The sequence below is a fragment of the Canis lupus genome, chromosome 16, assembly GCF_003254725.2.
Source record: "Canis lupus dingo isolate Sandy chromosome 16, ASM325472v2, whole genome shotgun sequence".
Taxonomy (NCBI): domain Eukaryota; kingdom Metazoa; phylum Chordata; class Mammalia; order Carnivora; family Canidae; genus Canis; species Canis lupus.
Window position 1 is genome coordinate 36,060,998 of NC_064258.1, and position 15,556 is coordinate 36,076,553.

At 41.6% G+C, this 15,556-nt stretch overlaps 1 long non-coding RNA gene across 1 annotated transcript; it reads left to right on the top strand.

The window, feature by feature from the left end:
* The first annotated feature begins 500 nt into the window (after nt 1-500).
* On the top strand, nt 501-6,580 carry LOC112640308 (uncharacterized). Its single transcript, XR_003123986.2, has 3 exons — nt 501-570; nt 1,156-1,256; nt 5,274-6,580. It is a non-coding gene; the product is annotated as an uncharacterized LOC112640308 (long non-coding RNA).
* Nucleotides 6,581-15,556: the final 8,976 nt, after the last annotated feature.

Sequence of the window (15,556 nt, forward strand, 5' to 3'; positions counted from 1 at the left end):
GACAACAGCTTAAAAACAGCCGAGATTAGCAAACCCAAGGAAAAGTATGGTTTTTATAGATTTCCTTAAATTCATGTGACTCAGAGTGATGTCACCTAATAGCGCTGATAGTAAATATGTGTTAATCCCCAACAAAGAATAGAATGCTCTGTTCCATACTTAGGTAATTTAGAAATCCGCCGATGGGCTAGGTCAGCTGTGTCCCTCAGTGCCTGTTTTCTAGACTCCAGGATTCGGAGAGAATCATAATTTTTTTTAAGTGATTGCTGAAGGAGGCTTCATAAGGCTATAGTTGAGTACAATTATGAGGTTAGATTCTAAGGCTGCTAACCTGGCAGTGCTGTGACCCCGAAGGACAAATTAATTTAAAGCGAATGAAGAAGAACTACAATTATTACCTTTTGGAGGGCCAAGGAGTGCTTGTTAGGAACAAAGTGTGCAATCAAATGCTAATGATGGTTCTGCAGGCTGAGCATGTCTGAATACTTTTAGGTACACAAATTGCTTTTGGTTGATGTAACACTGTTTCTAAGTGAAATTTGCTCCTCAGGGGAAGCGTAAAAGAAAAATGTAAGTCTTCTCTGTAGGTCTACCATTCAGGGGAAAATGGCACTGTTTTTATATAATGAGGCATAAGGTAGGAGAGGGTGCTGGTTTAATGCAAGTATTTATGTTCGTTTTGTCACTCTGTATCAGGGATGGCATAGAATAAGCTCATCTGAGCATTATTATAGATCGTGATTGCTATTAATCAAATACATTGCATAGGTTAGTTTTGGAATATAAATCTTCAGGTGATATAGTAGAGTGAGTTTCTTTTGAGTTGTCACCGGAGGAAGATAGAACCTAATTCTTCAACTGTTCTAATCAGAGTGGGGACTCAGTGCCCCTTTCAAGTACCCTTTTGGTTAAGTAATGTGATGTTTCCTGGAAATACAAGTGATGAAATATTGTAAAAAAAAACAAACCAATAATTATACTCTAGATTTATAAAGTATTTTTCTTTTAAATAGTTTAAGATGCGTTCATAATGCGATGTGTTTTCTTTTAAAAAATAAACCTGGAAACATTTTCTATTTATGTGTCTATATATTAAAGATTGCATTTTATTGATCCTACGCTATGTGATTATTCATTCTGAGATGTTCTTCTAAGGAGAAGGAAAGGCCTTCTGAATGCTTAACCATGGTCCTGGAATCCATAATTCATGGCTTTTAGTAAATTCCCAGCTGCTGCTTTGCTTGAGGTGGGTTTAGGTAAGTACTTTTACCTCCCTGGACTTTCATTTTCTGTGCAGGAAATGGGAGTTAATTTAGAAAAAAGTTCAGCTGCTTGGCTAGCATTATTTCCTAGCAGTGTGGCATCCAGTGCCCCCAAGAGATCCACATGAGCCTCCTCCCACGTTGTGAGAGGGGTTGGTGGTGAGAGAATGCAAAAGATGCTGGCAGATACCCCCAGCAAGAATCCACTTATCCTTGCCTTCTGTACCTGCACCTAGGGTACCCCAGACTCCTCCACAGGCCTCTAGCCTCACATAAGAGTATATATCAGGGCTTCTCAGTTACTGTGGTGGATACAGCCATGGAAGCAGCTCCCCTACAAATCTGGGCAAACATTGAATTGCTGTGTCCTGTGTGGGTGACCATGCGATTCATTAAAATGGCTACTTGGCTCTGTCATCTTTAACACACCAAGATTTGGGGCCATCTCTAGGATGGTGCTGCAAAGTCAGGGCCATGGCCAACCACTCATGAGACCTTGGCGGATCTGTTTTTTCTCAATCTGTTTTCTTCATTCTGCTGTCTCACTCTTTGTTCCTCTGAAAAGGAGGAGTACACAAACTGCTCATCTCAAAAAATAAAAATAATCAATGACTAGACCCAGTAAGTTCACAGTTTTATACCCAAAAGCCTACACCATTGTGTATGTTTTTGAAAGCCAGCTCTTTCTATTTACATGTGGTTGAAAAAAATTATCAGATATACAGAATAAAATCTCCTATATTCCTCATTCTTTCCCAACTCCTCCTACCTTTTTGAAATAACAAAGGACTTCAGATAAAAAGAAATATTCAATGTTGCCCAGAATGGACAACACCAACTCACATCTTAAATTCCATGCATTTTCTTCTGGACTAATATCTATTCTCCTAGCCACACTTATAACATTTTGAGCTGTGAGTTTCATCTTAGCATACCATTAGGCATTACAGCCTAATCCTTACCACTGAATCGTAGTCCTGAACTGATTCAATAGGTTGAAGGGGGTCCACGTGGGTGGATTTTCTGGTGAGCAGTTTCTTTGATGTCTCTAAGAAACTGAAGTTAACATACTTGCCTATGACTTTCTTCCAGTCTTTTATTTGAGAAATCTGAACAGAGATCTCTCCATTTGACAGTGTATATATCCGGGAAGCTTCCAAACAGCATCTAAAAAGACGAAGCTGCCAAGAGATAGTAAATAACATTCAATAAATAGAACCTGTTTTGGAGAATGCCTTCTGGTGTTGTATGTTTTGATGCAGTACTTGGAAATGTTCCCAGTCAGTTAATAATTGATGGGCTATTGGAACATATGGAGGCACAAATATACAACTTTAAGTGGGAAAATTCTTATTTGTCCTCATTTACCCCCTGTGCCCCAACAGAGCTATTTGTGGACACTTCTAAGAGTGTCCTTAAAAAGTAATTCCAGACTCTAAGAAGGCTTCAAAGATACTTTTTAGTATTCGGACGGATTCTGAAGAATTCCTCTCGGTTCACAAGATCAGGTATTTTAAAGTTAATCTACTCAAAAGAGACTGGCTGGGAACATTTTTAGAAAATGATCGCTTTATTTATAAAGCAGTGTCTCTAATTGGACAGACAAGTGAGAGGATGAATGATTCCTCTTTTCTTGGCAGATAGGGGGCTTTTTCCTGTGTTCTGGAAAGTTCAACCCAAATCTCTCCTTATTCTGGGATGAGGCTGGTCACGGCTGGGGAAGCAACAGAGCCTCCCTTTGTTCCTGAGCCTTGCAGGACTCTCGCTGTAAGAGCTGACAAGCCTCCAGTGTTCCTGTCAGGCCCGGGAAGGAAAAGCCTGGTGCAGAGCAGTGGGCAGAAAAGCAGAAGAGCTGGGTTTTAATTAATCAGCAAAGTAATTAGGTAAGGTATGAGGGGCTTGCAAAGGTCCACAGCATACAACTAGGTAGGATGTAAGCAAGGAAATCAAGAGGAAAGGTGGGTTTCAGAGAGAGGAAATTAAGAGAGGATTGAGATGAAAGTAAGGACGAAGCTAGTACAAAAATATAGCTATAATGCCCAGGACACATCAAGAGGGCACTATGATCGTTGACACTTAGGACCAGAACAAGCTCGGTCTTGGGGGCTGTCCTCCATCTTCCAGACACAGAGAAATTCCTCTCATGGGTTGCTTTTTAAAAAAATATATTTATTTTAGGGCAGCCCCAGTGGCCCAGTGGTTTAGCGCCCCCTTTGGCCTGGGGTGTGATCCCGGAGACCCTGGATCAAGTCCCACGTCGGGCTCCCTGTGGAGCCTGCTTCTCCCTCTGCCTGTGTCTCTGCCTCTTTCTCTGTGTGTATCTGTCATGAATAAATAAATAAAATCTTTATTTATTTATTTATTTATTTATTTATAAGTTTGTTTGTTTATTTTAGACAGAGAGAGAGACAGAATCCCAAGCAGGCCCAGGTCCAGCACAGAGCCTGATGTGGGGCTCCATCCCACAATCCAGAGATCATGACCTGAGCTGAAAGCAAGAGTCAGAGCTTAACCGACTGAGCCACACAGGCGCCCCTCCTCTGACAGTTTTTATCTGAAACATCTGCTACCTCATTTCTACACCAAACACAAAGATCAGATTTTCTGTGGGTATTTGGTTTAATTCTTTCAATGTAGGCAGGAGAAAGATCACATTCTCTGTCAAATAAGTCTGACAAAGCTTTCTCTCTGAGACTCCCAACAATCTAGTGCTATGCTCTTGTTCTTCATCTCTCTGGCTTCTCTCTTTAGCTCTCTGCGCAAGAAGGGAGAAAAGGAGAAAAAAATATTCATGTTTTTCTTACTGTATGTATGTTAAGTGCTGAGCAAGGTGATTTGCATAAGGTATTTCATTCAATAAATTTGGGAGGGGTGTACTACTTCTCCCATTTTCTAGAGGAGGAAAGAAGACCACAGAAGTTTATAAGTTTATAAGTTTACCTGATATGGGTATGTGTCAGAGGCAGGGTTTGGGCCTGCAGCTGACTTAGATGATAAATCGAATACAGCTATAATTTCTGTTTAAATCAATCAATCGGTAAGATCTTTCTGCCTGGCCCCAGAGATATTCCATAATTTCACCAGGCTTTCCCATCTGTTTGCTCTCTCTTAGCATTGGGAAAATAGCTGTGGATAAAAGAGGAGTGAAAGGGATTTGATCTTTTTTATATTCCAGTGATAGTTCATTTTACTACTTTATTATTTTTTTCCCCCAATCATTCTCCCTAAAGCAGTATACTGGCCAGGATATTAAAAATGAGCAGAAAATCTATTTTTTTTTTTCCCAGCTACTCTTTATCTAAGTACAGCATAGCTACCTAGAGGTAATTTCAATCCATTTTTGAGAAAAGACTGCCTGCCTTGGCGTGTTTTTATCAGTAATACCATCAGGCTGTACATGAATCCAGGACAAAGTGTCTTCATTGTATTATGTGGGAGAGAAATGAAGTCAAAGTCATCTTAACTTTGTAATGAATAGCATTTTGTCAGAGTGAATATTTGGCTCATGGGATGTTAAAGGAGAAACAGGACTAAAATGCTTTAATAGTCCAGAGACTAGCACAGCAAAATGAATTTATTGCTTCTAGTAGGGTTCCCAGTGGACAGCACATAATGAAACTCGCGATCTGATAAGGCCGCCTTGGTGTAAGAGCCTCGCTGGCAGGCTGGAGCAGCATACTGAATACTGGGCTTTCAGGAAGCCCGAGGTGACCCTCACACCTGCAGCAGAAGGCAGATTTCTGCCGGCCTGGGCGAACTGATATGCAGAATAAATGCGTGAGAGTCTCTGCAGGGGCCGGGGGTGTCGTGGGCCTATCAGTTGCCCTGCTCAAGACCATTCGTTTTCAGGGTTGGCGGTGCAGATATTATTAGACAGAGTGAGCACGGATAGGGAGGTTGCTGACAGCTTGATTGTTCTTAGATGAGCTAGAAAATGAATCACACCAATTTGATTCCAGAAGGGGGTGGTTTTTTGTTTTTGTTTTTCTTTTTGTTTTTTTTTTTTAACAGATGCAAAGACCTAATAAGATCTCTGGATGCTGAATAACAAAGTAAATTCATCTGGCACCTCTGACCTCCAACCACAAGGCCGCTCATTGGACAGAAAAAAACTGACAGAGGGGGAAGGACAAACGAGTACTCGAAGAGATGTGTAGGGGGCTAATGGTTTTTTGTGCCAAAAAACAGAATTGTCGTTGGGAGGGGTTTTCAGTTTTGGCAAGGAATAAAAGGTTAAACCATTCCCATAGCCTCGGAGATGGAGAAGAGCCCAAAAGACTCACAGCACAAACAATTTCAAAACTAGGGAAACGGGAGTGGAAGGCAGGAAACACAAATATCTTATTTAGAAGTCATTCTAATGAGTATCAATTAAGAGGAAGAGACAACCCCATATACTGCTTTCTCCTCATAGCTGAGAGGCATATCTTGATGCTTACATCTCATCATTCACCCTATTTATGTACAATAATAAGTCATTTCATCAGCTTTGCATATATTCCACTGGATTGAATGCAGTCTAGGATAGAGACTGCATCACCAGGGGAGTGCAAATTGGCGCAGCTGCTTTGGGAAAAAGTTGGTGTTATCTCCTAAAGTTGAACCTTAATACACCCTAATACCTAGCAGTTCCACTTTTAGGCATATAGCCAAGATAAATTCTTGCATATACCCAGCAGAAGATATGTATAAGAATGTTCATAATACTAAAACCTGGGAATAAATGCTTATAACTGAAGAGAACAAATAAATGGTAGATTCACATAATGGATATGACACAGTAATCAAACAAACGAACCACAGCAATTTTACAACTGTATGGATAAATCTCCACAATATAATATGCAAGTGGGGAAAAAACCAAGACTGATCAAAATGAATATACCCTTTTTGTAAAGTTAAAAACAATTAAAATCATATACTTTTAAAGGACTGCATAGATATACAGAGAATACACACATGTATATAGGAAAGCCTGGGAATGATGATCATAGCATTCAGGATGATTTGGGATAGACTGGGGGGACTACGTGGTGGGATGTAGGTTGTCAAGGTCCTGGTTTTTATTTGGGGGGGGCTGCATTTGCAGGTGTTTCATACAAATGACTAAAGAAGAAATAAGTAGAAATGGGCCATGCATGGGCCAATGTTGAGAGTGTGACCAAGGATTATGATGATGAATCTAATTATGGCCACCTGAGATCCAATGGGGAAAAAAAAAAACAGGAAAAAAAGAAAAGAAATCATGCTGATCCCTGAACACTTCATTTAGTAGTTGGTGTTTAACAGGATTTCATAGCCATGCTGATGAAATAAAATATTTGAACCTAATCAGGCTCCTTGGTGATAATGCTACTCATAATTAGTATTCTGAGAAGAGTGGTTTTTATATGCTGGTCCACGTTTTTGAGTCTTGAATCAAGCGCTGACATAATTCATAGGAACAAATCACTTTTTTCCTGAATATCCCAACATTTCTTTCTTTCAATATTTTATTTTATTTTATTTTATTTTATTTTATTTTATTTTATTTTATTTTATTTTAGATTTTATTTATTTATTCATGAGAGACACACAGAGAGAGAGACAGAGACACAGGCAGAGGGAGAAGCAGGCTCCATGTGGGGAGCCCTACGTGGGACTCCAACCCAGGTCTCAAGGATCATGCCCTGAGCCGAAGGCAGGCACTCAACCACTGAGCCACCCAGGCATCCCTTTTTCAATATTTTATCAGGAAAATTTCAAATATACAGCGACATTGGCAGAACTTTACAATGAGCATTCATATACCTACCACCTAGATCCCGCCATTAACATTTTACTCTACTTATTTATTTCATCAACACCTCCATCCATCCCTTACCCACCAATCTAGCTCAGTTTTTTCTGTTGCAGATATCAGTAAACGTCTCCCTCAATACTTCAGCATTCATACCTTTAACTAGTGCTAGCACTATTTTCATTTCTGATTTACAGGGGCTATAGATAAAAACAATTAAGGCATTTCTGGAGTGAGAAAGACAAGTAAATGTCAAATAGATCTGAGACTGAAAGCAGCAAAGAGAATGTGGCTGTTAAAACAATGCTTTCAAGGGAGCGCACTCCCAGCGTCTCAGGAGCAGCACGACCAGGGAACAGGATGCTGTTCTGCCAACAGGGGAGAACAAATAGATCCTGAACGGGGCCCCAGAGAAACATAATTCAGAGCTAGGCAGTGCAAAGGTAAATGCATGTGAGGAGCTGTTGAGAAGCAAAATCAAATCCCCAAACTCTGGGTAGCCTCCATGTGAGTTCATGTGGATTCTACAAGGGAGCACTTATAGCTCTCCTGCAACACTGCCGCTCAGCTTCTGTTCTGACCTGAACTGGATTAGATCCTTCAAACAGAAGAAGCCCAGGGGCGCCTGGGTGGTGCAGTCAGTTAAGATCCAACTCTTGGTTTCAGCTCAGATCATGATCTCAGGGTCCTGGGATGGAGCCCAGTGACGTGAACGGAGTCTGCTTGAGAGTCTCTTTCCCTGTCTCTCTGTCCCTCTGTCCCTCCCTCTCCCTCTGCTCCTCCCACTCATTCTCTCAAATATACAAATAAATCTCAAATAGAAGAAGCAGCCCTAGTACAACTCTCACAAGCAAACATGACAGACTTTGGCAAGGCATTTTTTATCCCAACACAACATCATGATTACCTGACCAAGGTGGGCAAAATTATTATAGCCACCCCTCCCCCAAATCACTACCCTCTAGCCAAGGACTTCCTAGTGGTTGGAGGGACCTCAGTTCCATGCTCTTCAAACTCCAATTCAGAAGAGGAGACTATTAAGTAAGTTATTGTCCCAGGTTAGCCCATCATATAGACCTTTCACCTGTCCCCAAGGAATTGCTCCCCTGGATTAGTTCTACCAAAACCATCTAAGAAAACCAATTCTTGATTTAAGGGCTGTTATCAGAGAGAGCTCCAGTTAACACACATGTAACTTAGTGAACACAGATGTAATCTGGAAGTAGGACACGTATATTTAGCTTGTAAGATTAGCAATCAATTGATTAGAAGGGGACAGTACTTTAAAACAGGGATCAGCAAACTATGGTTGGCATGTCAAATCCAACCCACAGTCTGCTTTTAAACAAATAAAGTTTTAGTGGAGCACAGTCATATACTCATTAATTTATGTGTTGCCCATGGCTGCTTTCGCACTCAATAGCAAAGTTGAGTAGCTGCAATGGAAACCAGGTGGCTTGCAAAGTCTAAAATGTACTCACTGGCCCTTCACAGAAACACTTTGTGAAACCCTGGGCTTAATGGAGTGGCTTCCAGGAAAGGTACATTTTGATGGAGTGGGAAGGTATCCGTGAAGGTGAAGCATTGCTTTCCAGAAAGTCCTATGGAGTCCCCTACACATGTGTGTTTCTTTCCACACTCACTTCATCACCCAAAAACATCTGCTCAAATTGTTTTTTTACACTTCCAGTTTCTGCATCATTTGAACAAAGTTCTACGGCTTTTAAAAGTTCAAACAAACAAACATTGTCTACAGCAAGTAATTCTCCATCCTGGCTGCACAAGAGAATTGTCTGGGACCTTTAAAAAAAATACCAGCAGTCTGACCTAGAATCTAAATAAAAACAAACAAACCCACTTCCCAGGTGATTCTCTTACACATCTGGGTTGGAAAACCACGCACGTGGAGAGTAAGGAGGTCAGTTCCAGGTGAGGTTTCTCCAGAGAGAAGCCTTGGACAGTGATGGGTGTGAATGAGAGCCCGGGAAAGCTGAGGGGCCTGACAGGAGGGAACCCCAAGGGGTGAGAGAGACGCAGAATATAGGAGGTGAGTCAGGGCTTTCACAGGTCAAAGTCTCTTAAAGTTGATGTACAGCTAACTCTTGCATCTTAACTGACCACACAAGTCAGCTTAATATAGTCCCTCCAGGCCACTGAAACCCACGTGGCTGTAGTAAAAGGTGCAAATCGGAAACATATTTAAAGTTGGCCTTGATTTAAAAGAATAACCTGCGGGAGGTCATTTCGCTATGGGAGGAGGTGATAAAATGGCAGAGAGGGAGGAAACCAGGACAACAAATAATGCCTCGGTTACCACCAGTTGGAACATAGGCTGCATTCTCATCTCTTTTTATTCTTTTATTATCATTTTTATTTTGCCCTTTCTTTTTTTTTTTTTTTTGCATTCTCTTCTCATGTGAGAGTCTCTCGAGCTGGTTTCCTAGTGATGCTCCAGAGCTACCCTCCCTCCCTGGGTCTTTGAAGCTCAGAGGGTCAGCTACACACCAGGGAGCTAGGGAGAGGGTAGGAGGTTAGGATGCTTTATGGGAGCAGAGCTGGTGACCTCTAAGGCTTCTCTGATAAAGAAGAATCTTACTCGGGCCACATGGGTGGCTCAGTGGTTGAGTGTCTGCCTTTGGCTCAGGTCATGATCCCGGGGTCGTGGGATTGAATCCTGGGTCAGGCTCCTCACTGGGAGCCTGCTTCTCCCTCTGCCTGTGTCTCTGCCTCTCTCTCCGTGTCTCTCATGAATAAATAAATAAAATCTTAAAAAAAAAAAAAAAGAAAAAAAGCAGGTGGAGGCAGTGTGGGAGCGAAGAAGGATGTGTTTACCTCTCCTGGATATTCCAGGAAAAACTGCCTGGCAAGAGTGGGAGAATTTAGGCAAACTCTTAACAGTGAATCTTTGAGGCTGGCGGAGTGTGTGGCAGAGGGGGGTTGGGTAGGGATGGGAGATGGCAGGTAGAGGGGTGGGGGGACATTTTAGTGTTTAGGTCTGGAATCATGGGGGGAAGGAGTACAGAAATGGACTCTCAGCTGGCTACTCTGAGGGATAACTACTCTCTTGGGCCATTACAGCTCTGGAGATGACGACTCCTTTAGCGCACTGGCTGGACCAAAATTGGCGACCCCCATTTTCAGGGATCATAGGATAGAAAAAGCTAAAAAGGAAAACCTGTAAAATTAGTCGATTTTACACAACCCAGCAGGCAGTAATAAGGCTCCCGCATCATTTTGTCAGAGAGAGGCCAGTAATTTTAGGGTGGGAACTGATCCATTTACACAATGAGAGAATTTCCCTCATGCACAAAGTGTTCCATAGCAATTTGTGGCCTCACAGAATGCCATTTATAGTTCCTGCAGTGGCAGGAAAATTAGGGGGCAGAGTGATTATTAGTCTAATCACGGAGCTGAAAGATGCGTTGGTCATACTGGTCTACTTTGCCTTTCATGCCAGCAGGGACTTGCTCTACTTGGCTTTCAGCATTGAAGAACCAGAGTGGAAAGAGCTGATCAGTTCCTTTCTTAGATATTATCTTTCAGCTTGAATCCTCATCAGCTGCTAACTATAGTCTAGGGTCTGAAGTCATTACCCAGAACAATGCTCCATCTTCATTAAAAAAAAAAAAAAAAAAAAAAAAGAAAATGAAACCCCCAAAGAAGCCCTGACTATTTTGCACAAAGCATCCCCAGCATCTTTCTAAACAGTTCATTTAAATGTTGTATTCTTGCTGAATCCTTGGATGGTTCCCAATTTGCACTTTGCAAGGAAGAAATAAACATGATCTTCCTGTCTGGATTACGAGGAGAGGTATTCATAAGCAGGATCTCCCTTTGTTGTGCTCAGCTAATTGCTAATTATGTAGTGATGGATGTAAATCACACAGTTGGTATTTCAGGCTCCCAGTCTCCCAATCCATTTCTTCTACTTAGAGGAGAAAGGCTGAAATATTAAGAGATTACCAACCATATCTCTATCCATGAAAATAAGGTCTAACTGGGTGAAATAACCCTTTGAAAGAGCAGAAGAGGCTTGGGGAAGGAAAATACCAGAGGTGAGTCCTGCTCAGACTCTGCCCAGATTTTACAGCAGAGGGTTATGGGGAAAATGTGCTGTGAGTCTCAGTCAACAGGGAAGGGGGAATGGGTGCTATTGCTTACAGAAGAAGTCTGCGAATGTTTTGTTCAGAGAAGAATAAATGGCAGTACTAGCAGTGTTGTAGGAAACAAAGGCAAACACAAAATGTAGACAAAATTAAATTTCCTTATAACTCACAGGCCACGGACAAATCCTTGAGGCAGGCAGACTATAACCTTCCTCCAGGGAACTCCCAACTGTCTTAATGCTTTGCTAGAGGGGAAAATAACCTTAGCTTGACAAAGCTTAAGCCTCCAGGGTCCTGGGAGTTTTCTTTAGCATATGAAAATCCTTTTGGAAACTTCCTTTTGTCTTTACTCCTCCCAACTCCAAAGTATACAGCAATTGCTCCTCACAACCCCCCAGTACAGCTCTTTCTGACCAGGGTCCATTCCCATGCTTTAATAAAACCACCTTTTGGGGATGCCCGGGTGGCTCAGTGGTTGAGAGTCTTCCTTCAGCCCCGGGTGTGATCCTGGAGTCCCGGGATCCAGTCCCGCATCGCGCTCCCTGCATGGAGCCTGCTTCTCCCTCTGCCTGTGTCTCTGCCTCTCTCTGTGTGTCTCTCATGAATAAATAAACAAAATCTTAAAAAAAAACCCAAAAAAAACCCACACCTTTTTTTTGCACCAATGATGTCTTGAGAATTCGGCACCAAAACCTATTACTTCATAAACATTTTTTAAAAAGATTTTATTTATTCATGAGAGACACAGAGAGAGAGAGAGAGGCAGAGACACAGGCAGAGGGAGAAGCAGGCTCCATGCAGGGAGCCTGACACGGGACTCGATCCCAGGACTCCAGAATCACGTCCTGGGCCAAAGGCAGGCGCCAAACAACTGAGCCACCCAGGGATCCCAGAACCTTGTGACTTCAAATCACATCAGTAGTACTATGTCTTTGAAAAGCCTCTTCAAATTGAAGCTTTTCTCACTACCTCCTTGAATTGTCAAATAACAAGACTATTGAGGGAGTCATATTGTTATCTCCATTTTGTACAGATGAAATTAAAGACTCGAGTAAAGCTAATGATGCCACTAAGTCAGCCTGCTAGCAGCTAATGGTAAAGCACACAGATCCCAACATTACGTTTGCTATCTGCAGCCAGGTGTCCTGTCTCCCTTACTACTGTTTTTATGGGACTTGGAATTTTGGTTTCTAGGTTCATTTGGAGTAGGGAGGTTTTTATTTAGGACTTTCTTCCTTCTTTTCTAGTGTGTCCTTGATGCTGAGAAAGTAAAAATTAGTTCAGAATAAGAAAGTAAAATATCTGCCCTGCTAATTATCACTCTGGGATAACAGAGAACAGATTAACCCAACTGCAAAATTCAAAGGGACCACTAGTTCTCCCAAGGACACCCTGACATTGTAAAATGTCATGACAACCCCAGTTTTTAAGGCATCTTTCTTTCACTTTTTTCACAGAGAAACCTTGTTTCCTAAAATTATAGATTGTCTAAAATTCCGCAGTTGGAAATGATAACAGCAAGAATGAGCTTTCCTCTTTTGCCTGGAAGATGAGTCATTTTACAACAGAGAACCAGCCTCAATGACCAACCCAGGCACAGAGGTTCCAATCAAGGGTTTCTGCACACATTTCACATTAACTTAACTGCAGTTTCCAAGAAAATAAGACCCTGAGTCCACTTCCTGGTCCCGACCTTCTATACACGGTCCTGCTTAGTGCTGAGCCTGTCTAAACACTGGTTCAGTGCACAGAAAGATAGCATTTCATACCTACCACGATGGCTATCATCAAAAACATGGCAAATAGCAAGTGTCGGTGAGGATGGGGAGAGATTGTAGCCCTCATGCATTGCTAGCAGGAATGCAAAATTGTGCAGCTACTGGGGAAACACTTTGGCAGTTTTTCAAAAAGCTCAGTGCAGAATTACCATATGGCCCAGCAGTTCCACTTCTGGATTCATGCCCAAAAGGATTGAAAGCAGGGACTCAGATATTTCTATGTCAGTGTTTGTAGGAACATTATTCCTGATAGCCAAAATGTGGAAATAACCCAAGTGTTCGATTGATGAAGGAAAAAAACAAAATATGATATATATATTTATTATTCTATTTTTCCCTTTGGTTTAGTGAGACACTCACCATTCTTCTGGGCTGCTGTGCCTCAGAGCAACAAAACCATAAACCTGACTTTGTCAGACTATAGGTTTGTCCCTGGTTGACTTTGGTTGATAGGACTAGGAAAGTATTCACTATTCTCTGTCTGGCAAACCAGATCTTATTACAATGGAATTTGGGGAATGGCAGGTGATGACCTTGGGGGTTATTGTAGATGCTTTTGCTGAGACAGGGAAAATGAAATTCAGGCCCCAGTTGAGGACTAGTTTATTCTCCCCTTTTTCAAGACCCTGGGTATCCATAGGCCATGGTTCTGGGCAGGGGCTGGGCAGCAAAGTCAGCATCATTTCAAGAACAAAGGAGACCACCCTAGTCCCTGGGCTGACCATCCACCTGGCTGCAGGCCCATGTAGAGGAAGCTCTGTTCATCCTTGTCATTCTGAAGTGGTGACTCCTCAGGCAACACCCCCTGGCTTCCTGACCACATCACCAGTTGGGTTGCTGCTTCTGACTCCTTCAGCTTCTGAGGTCCTGTTTTGCTTCTGGTCCACAGAGATATCTATCTTGTTTTTCTCATATTGACTATACCCATTTGGTATCTCTCATTGCTGTTGGGTTTTTTTGTTCTGCTTTGTTTTTTTATTGCTGTTGGTTTTGATCAGGGTTGAGGATGAGAGATAGCAAAATATAGTAAAGCATGAAGATACTGCGTCATCTTGACCAGAAGTTCTGGCTCAAAAAGTTTAACACCACTGAGCTCAAAAGACTAAGGAGCCTCTTAGCCATAGAATTTAAAATGAAAATACTACTGGGGCACCTGGTGGCTCAATCGGTTAAGTAATAGCCAAAATGTGGAAATAACCCAAGTGTTCATCGATTGGTTTTGGCTCAGGTCATGATCTGAGGGTACTGAGATCCAGCCCTGTTGTCAGGTGTGGCACTCAGCATAGAGTCTGCTTGTCCCCCTCCCTCTGCCCCTTCTTGCACTGTCTCTCTCTTTCTTATAAATAAATAAAATCTTTGGAAAAAAAAAACAAAATGAAAATACTATTAAGCTATCAAATAGGTGCAAAACCATCTGACAATGTTCTGATTTTCTAAAATGAAGACTGCTGTGGGTTTTGGGGGAAAATTTCAACCCTCAATTCTTTCCATTTTCTTTGCTGCCTCCACTTTGCTGGTTTCACCACCTAGGTGAACCAACATGGTGCCATCACAGATGGGTAAGTATACACAGGTCGTGTATTATTATTATTGTGTTATTATCCAATACTGGCAAGTGGTGAGATAATCTGCTTAAGGAATCGTGACTTTGTCCTGGAGGACAATAAACAGTGTTGATTTTTGGATTTTACAGTAGGGACTGTCAATTAAAATCATGAGCAACCATTAACATGATTAACAATTGCACACAGAGTGTGCAACACTGAGCTTCAATTCTGATCTACTTTGGTCAGCTGTGCATTTGATGGAGAGCAAACAAGCTCAATTGTTCTTAGAGCCTACCTAGGCAAAAATGTGAGATTAGCGATGTTACTTTATGGTGCATTTCCTTTTTCTTACATGCTTCCTATTTCTTGCCTCAGGTATATCTCCTATGTCTTGTTCTTGTAGACCCTTGGAAAGAAACTGAGGCACTGAGGTAGTGTAGGGGAAGGGCACAAGATGGGGAATTCAGCACATTGGATTTTAGTTCCAGTTCAGCCAACAGTAAGCTCTGTGATCTTGGATAGCATCTTTGGGTCTCAATTTAACTCATCTTATACATTTCAGGAAAAGGAGTAGTTGCACTACTTTTCTGTGCACATTTCAATAGTTTTAGGATATATCATTCCCACTAGTATGTTAGCTAATGAAGAGTCTTTTTTTTTTTTTTCAGAGATTTAATAGGGAAATCTTGGAAACCAAAAAATTCTCAAATCCTTACATTTTTAACAATGATAATTTGGGGCACCATGGAAGGTTGATGGAGAAATATTTTTCCTTCAGAATCTTTCAAGACACCCTTAAAACACACACAACAACAACAACAAATTAAAAAAAAAAACCCACACACAGCAAAGGATGATTTATTTACTTGAAAATTCATTGTGGGGAAAGAAAGGGAAACATGATTTTCAATTTTCCAGCTTAATTACTCTCACCAGTTTGAGATGTTGACTCTGTGTCAAGCACTGATGTGATGGTTCTGTGAACCTTTTCTCTTTGAACAAAGCACATCTGTGTCACTGCCCATTTTTCTTCCATTTTCCTCTTGCATTTATGATGTTCACAATACACCTTGCTTATGGTTAA